This window comes from Dendrobates tinctorius, unplaced genomic scaffold (assembly GCF_039654945.1).
Source record: "Dendrobates tinctorius isolate UK_male_01 unplaced genomic scaffold, ASM3965494v1 ptg000016l, whole genome shotgun sequence".
Lineage (NCBI taxonomy): Eukaryota > Metazoa > Chordata > Amphibia > Anura > Dendrobatidae > Dendrobates > Dendrobates tinctorius.
In genome coordinates, this window is record NW_027361684.1 from 83627933 (window position 1) to 83638410 (window position 10478).

Below are 10478 nucleotides of genomic sequence, written 5' to 3' on the forward strand. Positions count from 1 at the left end.
GCACCATTTTCATAGTGCTAGGCAGCTGCTTAGGAGAACCCATGGCAGCTGCGTTTTTTTGGCACAAGGTTAGATGAGGCTGGGTTTTTATATAGCTGGGAAATTTGCATCACCTGGCCTTTCCTGATGATTATAGCGAACAAGCCATAATAACACTTAACTATTCAAAATAATAGCAGTAATTTGGACCAGGAGAGCCCAAACTTTTACATTCCACTGTATGAGTCTTGTCTTCGACGCCAGTGATATATACCTTGATTTCGATTGACTGCATCTCGAGTGACTGATCCAAGTAGGTTGGCGTCCTTAACAATTTCCAGTTCATTGCCATACATCTCAAATGAGTCTCAGTCATACCTAGCAATAGTCATTATCTTTGTCTTCTCAATTTTAAGTAGCAGTCCAATTTTGAGTAGCAGTCCCCTGTTTGAACACTCTGTAATAAGTCTTTCATTGCATTTATGCTTGTTACTATCATCTTTTTATTATCTGTGCATTTAAAATTGTTTATGATTCGTCCAGCAAATTTGATTCCTTCTTCTTTTTCAGCAATTCCAGCTTTCCTGAAAACAGCATCTGCATATAAATTAAAGGGAAATGTTGACAGAATGCAGCCTTGTCTGACACCTTTGAACCATGTCGGTTCGCCGTGTTCCATTCGGTCTGTTGCTTCTTGGTCGATATAAAGGTTCCTAAAGAGGCAGATCAGATGGTTCATCACACCCATATTCTCCATTGTATTTCAAAGTTTCTGGTGATCAGCACAGTTGAAGGTTTTGCTTAGATGAAGCAAAAATAGATCTCCTTTTTCTACTTTTCCATTATCCATCTAATGTTAGCAATTACATCTCTTGTTCCTCTGCCTTTTCTGAATACTGCTTGTTCCTCTTGCAGCTCTTTTTAAAATAAGGTTGTAACTATCTTTGTAGGAACTGCAGTAGTATTTTGCTGGCATAAGGTATGAGCACAATAGTTTCCACTGTCGGTATCTCCCTTCTTTGGAATAGGGATACACTTGGATCTTGTCCAGTCCTTTGGCCATTTACCAGTGTCCATATCTGTTGATACAGGAGTGTGATGACACCAGTTGCTGCTTTAGAAGACTTTATTAGCTCTATTGGAATATTGTCACATCCACGTGTTTTGTTGTTTGACAGAAGCCTTATCGCAGCGCAGACATCGTCTTTCAGGATGTTAAGTTTTCTATCATTTCCAGTCTCAGTTTCTTTCCACTTCACTGAGTCATTCTTGTATTGCTGCTGTCACGACACAGCTGTCAGATGACCCGGAAACAGGGACGCCTTCCCTGTCCTTAACACTAGGGGGCACCCTAACTCGTACTACACCCCGGGATACTTCCACAGGTGAAGATGCTGGGACCTCCACTCTTGCCTTATCTCCTGAGTTAGCCCCATCTGTTCTCTTCCCCCACCCAGGGAAGAGGGGCGCTATTGTGCACCATAGTACAACAACCCAACAATCAAGCCAACACAAACAAGGGTTGACAGAAAACTCCAGGCATACAAAATATTCACTCACATATTACAGAGGAATTCACCGGGGTGTGAAGGTAGGGGAATAAACCAAAATAGAGACAGATAAGGAATTACTATGCATACAAACTAAGCAACAGTCACTAATAACTCCTCCAACTCTATTTCTCATAAGAACTCCTCCACCTCCATTAGCCATGCAGCAATAAAGCTAGCTCTGACAAGGATTTGTATCAGAGCCCAGATTATAAAGGGAAAAGGAGTGGCTAACTGAGCTCAGCTGTGAGCTTAGGGATTTCCAACATGGCCTATTAACCTCTGTTCTGCCAGAATAAATAAACACATTTTAAAAGAAGGAGAAGTGCATCTTCTCAGTGCCACAGTAGGAGCAATCTGGCTCCAAACTGTCATGCTAACCCTGTGACAGTACCCCTTCTTCTAAGATGGACCTCCTGAACCTCAGGAACAGGTCTGGCCGCATGAACATTAGATAATGTTACCCACATCCTCTCTTCAGGACCATACCCCCTCCAATGTACCAGATACTGAAATGACAAACAAACAAGACGAGAATCTAATCTGAAACTCCAAGTTTCCATCGACAATGACAGGAGATGTTGGTAGAGGTGATGGTACTGAAGATGCAACATATTTTTTGAATAGAGAACTATGAAATACCTTATGGATCTTAAAGGTAGGTGGTAAATCAAGGGGAAATGTTATGGGATTGATGATCGCTACGATCTTATAAGGACCGATAAACCTGGGACCCAGTTTCCAAGATGGAACCTTCAGTTTAATGTTTCTAGAGGACAGCCACACCAAGTCACCAACACACAGGTCCGGACCCACCAAACATCTCTGATGAACCACACTCTTTTATTTGGATCCCATCTTCCTCAAATTATTCATAACCCCCTGCCATATGGTAGAAAGAGAAGATGAAAACCGTTCTTCCTCCAGTAATCCAGAAGGGTGATTACCATTAAATGAACTAAACTGAGGATGGAACCCATATGTCCCAAAAACGTGTACTTACCGGTCAAATCCTGACAAGGATTATTTACTGCGAATTCAGCTAACTGTACATAGGTAATCCAGGTCTTGTGATTTTCAGATACAAATGACTTGAGATATGGCTATAGATTCTGGTTAACCGTTCTGTCTACCCATTAGACTGTGGGTGAAATGTGGAAGAAAATGACAAATGGATCCCCAGACAGTTGTAAAATGTTCACCAAACCTTGGAGACATACTTCACCCCCTGATAAGAAACAAAATCGGTTGGGATCCCATGTAATCTAATTATTTCCCTGATGAAAGCTTGTACCAAGGATTTGGCATTCCGTAAAGCTGGTAAAGTGATAAAATGAGATATGTTACTTAATCTATTTACCACCACCAGAGTAACAGCATTCCCCACTAGAGTTGAGCGACTTTAGTTGAAACTGGTCCGACTAGGGCAAAAAAAGTCAGAGTTTTGTCTGAAACCCGACCCCAATGCCAGTCAATGGGAAATAAAAGTCGGCATTGAGTGGATGACATTCATCCACTCAATGCCGACTTTTATTCCCCATTGACTTGCATTGGGGTCGGGTTTCGGACAAAACTCCGACTTTTTTTTGCCCTAGTTGGACCAGTTTCATCTGAAACGAATTTTGTTTCATGAAACCCGATCCGACTAAAGTCGCTCAACTCTATTCCCCACTAACATAGGCAGATCCATGATAAAATTGACCGACAAGTGAGTCCAAGGTCTACTGGGAAACTCCAATGGTTGGAGAGTCACTCTCATACTTATGAGAGGTCTTAAAATGTGCGCAGACACTGGAGGTGGCTACATACTCCCAGACATCCTTATGAGCACCTGGCCACCAAAAACGCCAAGTAAACATGTTGAGCCAAAACTGAATCGTGATGTTAGCTGAGGACTCTAAGACAGAGATTAACAGGAACAAACAGTTTACGAAGTGGACAGGCAGCAGGGGCGTCCCCCCTGAGCGTCAACAACCTCTCTTTCCAGATCGGAGCATATAGACGCCATATTGCCCCTTTTTGAAGAATAGGTACTGGTTCACACTTATTTCCTCCCCCAGGAGGTATCTGCCTTAATGTTTTTGTTTCACAGCCTATATGTGACAAAAAAGGTAAACTTGGTAAAGAACAATGCCCATCATGCCATTCGAGGTGTTAAATGTGTCGCTGATTCCAAGTATACCAGATTCTTATGATCCGAGATTACCATAACTGGGTGAACCGCTGCCTCCAAAAAGTGAGGCCACTCTTCAAAATCCCATTTGATTGCTGAGAGTTCCCTGTTACCAATGTGATAATATTTGTCAGCCGATGACAGTTTTTAGAAAAATAAGCACATGGTTGCCATTTACCAGGAGATGAACCCTGCGACAATACAGCCCCCATTTCCACCTCAGACGCAACGGCCTCAACGATAAAAGGCTGATAGACGTCAGGCTCTATAAGAATCATCACAGAAGAAAAACACCTTTTCAACGTAACAAACACCTCCCTGGTAGGACTGGACCACTTGGAGAAGTCCGTTCCCTTCCTAGTCATATCCATAAGAGGTTTGGCTACCACCAAATATTTTTTTTATGAACTTACGGTAGTAGTTGGCGAAACATAAAACCCTTTGTAACGCCTTCATATCCTCCAGACGATCCCAATCCAATACGGTCCGGACTTTATCTTTATCCTTGCGAAAATCAGTGGAATAAAACACACATCCTAAGAAAGGGATCACCTCAACTGAGAAGATACACTTCTTGGGTTTGACATATAATTTATTGTCTCAGAGTATATGTTAGACCTGCCTGACATGTACCTGGTGTGACTCAAGGTCAGGTGAATACTGTAAATTAGTATGTCATCCAGATAGATAGCCACAAATCTGCCTTCAAGGTGACTAAAGATGTCATTTACGGTATAAAGTGTTGAAAGACGACAGGTGCGTTCGTGAACCCAAAAGGCATCACCAGATTCTCATAGTGTCCCTTAGGTGTATTGAACGCTGTTTACCATTCATCCTCCTCTTTACTGCAAATGAGATTATACACCCTATGAGGTCCATCTTAGAGAACCATTTTTCCCCTACAATTTGATTAAAGAGGTCTGCAATGAGAGGGAGCAGATAAGTATCATGGACAGTGATCGCATTGAGTTCACGGAAATCCAGGCAAGGGCATAACCCCCCATCTTTTTTCTTTATAAAAAAAGAATTCACGGCAATGGGGATGAGGATGGTCTGATATGACCCTTAGGCCGGGGTCACACTTGCGTGTGCAATGTGAGAGTTTCGAGAGTCTCTCGCTTCAATACCCGGCACTGCCACCGGCGCTCGGACCGGAGTGTGCGGCTGCATGTATTTCTATGCAACTGCACACTCCAGTCCGAGTGCAGGTGGCACTGCTGGGTATTGATGTGTGAGTTTCTCGCATTGCACACGCAAGTGTGACCCCGGCCTTAGCCAGGCTTTTTGTGATATAGTCCTTCATGGCCTGTCTCTCTGGACCAGAGATATTATAGAGTCTGCTTTTGGGCAGCTTGGCTTCAGGAACGAGATTAATGGTGCATTCATAATGACGATGGGGAGGGAGTTCATAGCACTCTCAAATACAATTTATGAAAGGGTCTAAAGTAATCTCATATATGTATATCCCCTAAAATGATACTTTATTAGTTAAAAACCACAAATGTGGTAAACACACCAAAGAAAAAAAGTGACCAAAAATAATGGAAAAAAATGTTCAAACAGAGACCACACTGTCACGTTTCCGCCAGACTTAGGGCCTGCTGTTCCGGTCGCGGCCTCTAGGAGGCGCCGGACCGCCACTTTATCGTCAGACTCAGGGACGGCTGTTCCTGCCTCGGCCACTGGACAGGGCCGTGGTTCTGTCACGTCAGGCTCAGAGCCTACTGTCCCGGCTTTAGCCTCTAGGAGGCGCCGGTCTGTCACGTCGCCATTAAATTCTGGGTCTGCTGCTCCTGTCGCGGTCACTAGGAGGCGCCATGGCTCGCCCGGGAGTTATGGTGCTGACAGAGTAAGGGCACCTGCGCAGGCATCTGGTGGATGCAGGCTCCACCCCTCTGTCAGTCATCAAGAGGTTACTGCATCTCCATCTGGCCTGGTCCTGGGGGCGGTACTGATGAAATCATCAGTCCAGGAACCTATGAGGGGTGACCTGATCCCTGAAATACCTTGGGACTGGTCTTGCAAGCCGCCGGATATATTCTTGGTTCCCCTGTGTGTTACTGTGTGAATTGCTTTCTGACTGACTGACTTTGGCCTGGACTTCTGACTCTGCTTCTGCCTAACGATTCTGTACCTCTGCTACTCTCCTGGTTTATGACTCTCGGCCTGAATCTGACTCTGCTTCTGCCTAACGATTCTGTACCTCTGGTACTCTCCTGGTTTATGACTCTCGGCCTGAATCTGACTCTGCTTCTGTCTACCGTTTTTGTACCATTGCTGCCCGACTGGTTTAGACTCGCATATCTCCACGTTTGTGTCCTGTATTGGAACACCTTTCTGGCAACCGTCCTGCTCTGGTCACTGCTCCTATTCAGACAGCGCCTCCTGGGCTCTGCTATAAATCCAGATCCCTGTATAGGGGTAAAGGGTATCAGTGTTTCTCGGGGTGTTGCCTGGCTGCAGCCCAGACCCGCAGGCGGACGTCACATTATATCCGGCCATATAAAAAAAAAAACTGCTTCTTGTGTATATATCCAGCATATACAAAAGCAGTCTCCCTGAACTTTTTTTTTCTCTCCCTTCTTCTGACTGAGCTGATTTCTGGCCTAAACACCTGGTTCAGTGCACAGCCTGAAGGAGCACTTTCATCTTCCTGCACCAGTATGCTGCAGTCTGGAGCCTTCAGAGAGAGAGCTGAGCGTCAGAGATCCATACTACTGAGACATCGGCCTCTGGGCAACTCTGGCTATGGTTGCCCAGGGGCACAGGTATTGCCCGCAGATGCGGCTAAAGTTTTATTGCCTATTGCCCTTTCTTTTGGTCAGAAATCTCAGTGTGTGAACGCATATGTGGATTGTGGATCTGAAGGGAATTTTATGGATTCTTTGGTTGCTAAAAGTCTCGGTGTACCCCTATTAAGACTTAATGCCCCTATAAAAACTACGGCTATTAATGGCACATCTATTGTCCAGGAGGGGGTTAAATTTGTTACTGACAAAATCACTATGTCGGTGGGAGCATTGCATACCGAGGTTATGTCATTTTTTGTGATGGATAATTTGTCTGCTGCAGTCATTTTGGGGATGCCATGGCTACGCCAGCATAATCCAGTCATCGACTGGCACCTAGGCGATGTTATACGCTGGAGTTCACACTGTCAGGAAAACTGCATGTCGCTAACAGTAAACCAAGTTAAAGTTAAACCCCTCCACATACCGTTTGCCTTCAGAGATTTTGAGGATGTCTTTTCTATTGCAAAATCTGAAAAGCTACCCCCTCACAAAGTATGATTGCCCTATAGATCTGATTCCAGATGCCCGTCTCCCAAAAGGGAGAATATTTAATCTCTCAGGTCCAGAGCGTCAGGCTATGAACGAGTACATAGCTGATAGCTTAAAAAAGGGGTTTATTAGACCGTCCATTTCACCAGTTGGAGCTGGCTTCTTCTTTGTAGAAAAGAAAGATGGTGGTCTCAGACCCTGCATTGACTACCGGGAATTGAATGCAATCACTATAAAGAACCAGTACCCGCTTCCACTCATCCCTGATCTTTTTAATCAGCTAATGGGAGCCCGTTGGTTTACTAAACTGGACCTCCGGGGGGCATACAATCTAGTCCGCATAAGAGACGGGGATGAGTGGAAAACAGCCTTTAATACCCCTCTTGGCCACTTTGAGTACCTGGTAATGCCCTTCGGACTCTGTAACGCACCTGCCATGTTCCAGCACTTTGTAAATGACATTTTCAGGGACATTTGTGGGGTGTATGTCGTCGTGTATTTAGATGACATTTTGATTTATTCTGCTGACCCTGTGACACATGCTCAGCACGTTCGCTCTGTACTGCAGAGACTGCGAGAACACTCCCTGTTTGCTAAACTGGAGAAATGTGTTTTTTTTGCGGAGGAGGTACAATTTTTAGGATATGTGGTTTCAAGCACAGGCTTCCGTATGGATCCTGCCAAGATCCAACCTATTAAAACTTGGGTGCAACCCAAGTCGCTAAAAGCGCTGCAGCGATTTTTAGGGTTTGCAAATTATTACCGAAAATTCATCAGGGGTTTCTCCGAAATTGCTAAACCACTCACGGATTTGACCCGAAAAGGGGCAGACGTGACCAATTGGAACCCTGAGGCAATTCAGGCTTTTGCTACGTTAAAAGAGTGCTTTGTAGCCAACCCAGTTTTGGTTCAGCCTGATCTGGACCGCCCGTTTATTGTAGAGGTGGACGCCTCTGAGGTCGGAGTGGGAGCAGTGCTGTCGCAAGGCACTGCATCACTCACTCAGCTTCGCCCATGTGCCTTTTTCTCCCGCAAATTCTCTGCCACTGAGAAGAATTACGATATAGGTAATCGGGAGTTATTGGCGATCAAATGGGCCTTCGAGGAATGGCGCCACTTCCTCGAAGGCGCCAAACATAAGATCACTGTGATTACAGATCACAAGAATCTGACTTACCTGGAGTCAGCAAAAAGATTAAATCCTAGACAAGCGAGGTGGGCCTTGTTCTTCTCTAGGTTTGATTTCGTAATAACCTTTCGTCCTGGTACCAAAAATGTGAGGGCTGATGCTCTCTCTCGAAGTTTCTGCCCCTCACAGGCTGAGGACTCGGAGCCAGTTCCAATACTGGCCAATGGTATTGTTGTGTCGGCTGTGTCTCTGGACCTTCTGGAGGAGATCTGTAGGTCCCCAGAACCAGCCCCTGACTCGACGCCCCCCCAGAAATTGTTTGTTCCAGCGCCGTTTCGCCTACAAGTTCTGAAGGAGTCGCACAACTCCGTCCTGGCAGGCCATCCTGGGGTCAATAATACCGCCAGACTTGTGACTAGGAGTTTTTGGTGGCCAACGGTAGTTAAGGACTGCAAGGATTATGTACTAGCTTGTGAAACCTGTGCTCGCGCCAAGTCCCCTCACAATCGGCCTGCCGGCTGGCTCCAGTCCTTGCCCGCTCCAGAGAGTCCATGGACCCACATCTCCATGGACTTCATTACTGACCTACCACCCTCAGAGGGGAAGACATGTATCTGGGTGGTGGTGGACAGGTTCAGTAAGCAATGTCATTTTGTTCCCCTCTCTGGATTACCTAATTCAGAAACTCTGAGTAAGTTGTTTATTGTTCATGTAATAAGGCTGCATGGCGCTCCAGAGAATATCGTGTCCGACCGAGGTACCCAGTTTGTTTCCAAATTCTGGAGAGCATTCTGCAAACGTATTGGTATTGAATTATCCTTCTCCTCCGCTTACCACCCTGAGACCAATGGTCAAACGGAGCGTACCAACCAGGCTCTAGAGCAATATCTTCGCTGCTATGTCTCGGAACATCAGTCTGATTGGGCGGAACATCTCCCATTAGCTGAGTTCGCTCTAAATAACCAGTACCAGGAATCTATCAAAACCACCCCGTTCTTCTGCAATCATGGTTTGCACCCACGTTTTGGTTCATTTTCGGCCAAGATGTCGGAGCTTCCGGGAGTAGAGAATTCCATACGTCACTTAAGGACAATCTGGTCGGAGGTGAACACAAACTTGAAAGGGTCCCAGGTCAGGCAGGCTTCGGCCGTAAATAAACGGAGGTCCACGGGGCCGCACCTAGGAGTTGGGGACAAAGTTTGGTAGTCTACCAGAAACATTAAGCTTAAGGTGCCATCTGCCAAACTGGGGCCCAGGTTTATTGGTCCCTACGAGATATTAGAAGTAATTAACCCGGTAGCCTTTCGTTTAAGGCTCCCTCAGTCTTTTAAAATTCCTAATGTTTTCCACAAATCCCTTCTCAAGGTGTACCGCTCCCCAATTCATCCCGTCCAGTCCCCTCCTCCTCCAGTTTTGGTCAAGGGTGCCTTGGAGTACGAAGTCCAGGGCATCCTTGATTCCCATTTAGTGAGAAAGTCTGTGCAATATTTAGTTCATTGGAAAGGCTATGGCCCAGAGGAGAGGTCCTGGGTCCCCGCTAGTGACATTCATGCCAAGGGGTTGATTAGAAGGTTTCACCTCCTTCACCCTGATAAACCGGGTTTTGAGGGTCCGGAGGCCCCTCTTGGAGGGGGGGGTACTGTCACGTTTCCGCCAGACTTAGGGCCTGCTGTTCCGGTCGCGGCCTCTAGGAGGCGCCGGACCGCCACTTTATCGTCAGACTCAGGGACGGCTGTTCCTGCCTCGGCCACTGGACAGGGCCGTGGTTCTGTCACGTCAGGCTCAGAGCCTACTGTCCCGGCTTTAGCCTCTAGGAGGCGCCGGTCTGTCACGTCGCCGTTAAATTCTGGGTCTGCTGCTCCTGTCGCGGTCACTAGGAGGCGCCATGGCTCGCCCGGGAGTTATGGTGCTGACAGAGTAAGGGCACCTGCGCAGGCATCTGGTGGATGCAGGCTCCACCCCTCTGTCAGTCATCAAGAGGTTACTGCATCTCCATCTGGCCTGGTCCTGGGGGCGGTACTGATGACATCATCAGTCCAGGAACCTATGAGGGGTGACCTGATCCCTGAAATACCTTGGGACTGGTCTTGCAAGCCGCCGATATATTCTTGGTTCCCCTGTGTGTTACTGTGTGAATTGCTTTCTGACTGACTGACTTTGGCCTGGACTTCTGACTCTCCTTCTGCCTAACGATTCTGTACCTCTGCGACTCTCCTGGTTTATGACTTTCGGCCTGAATCTGACTCTGCTTCTGCCTAACGATTCTGTACCTCTGCTACTCTCCTGGTTTATGACTCTCGGCCTGAATCTGACTCTGCTTCTGCCTAACGATTCTGTACCTCTGCTACTCTCCTGGTTTAGGACTC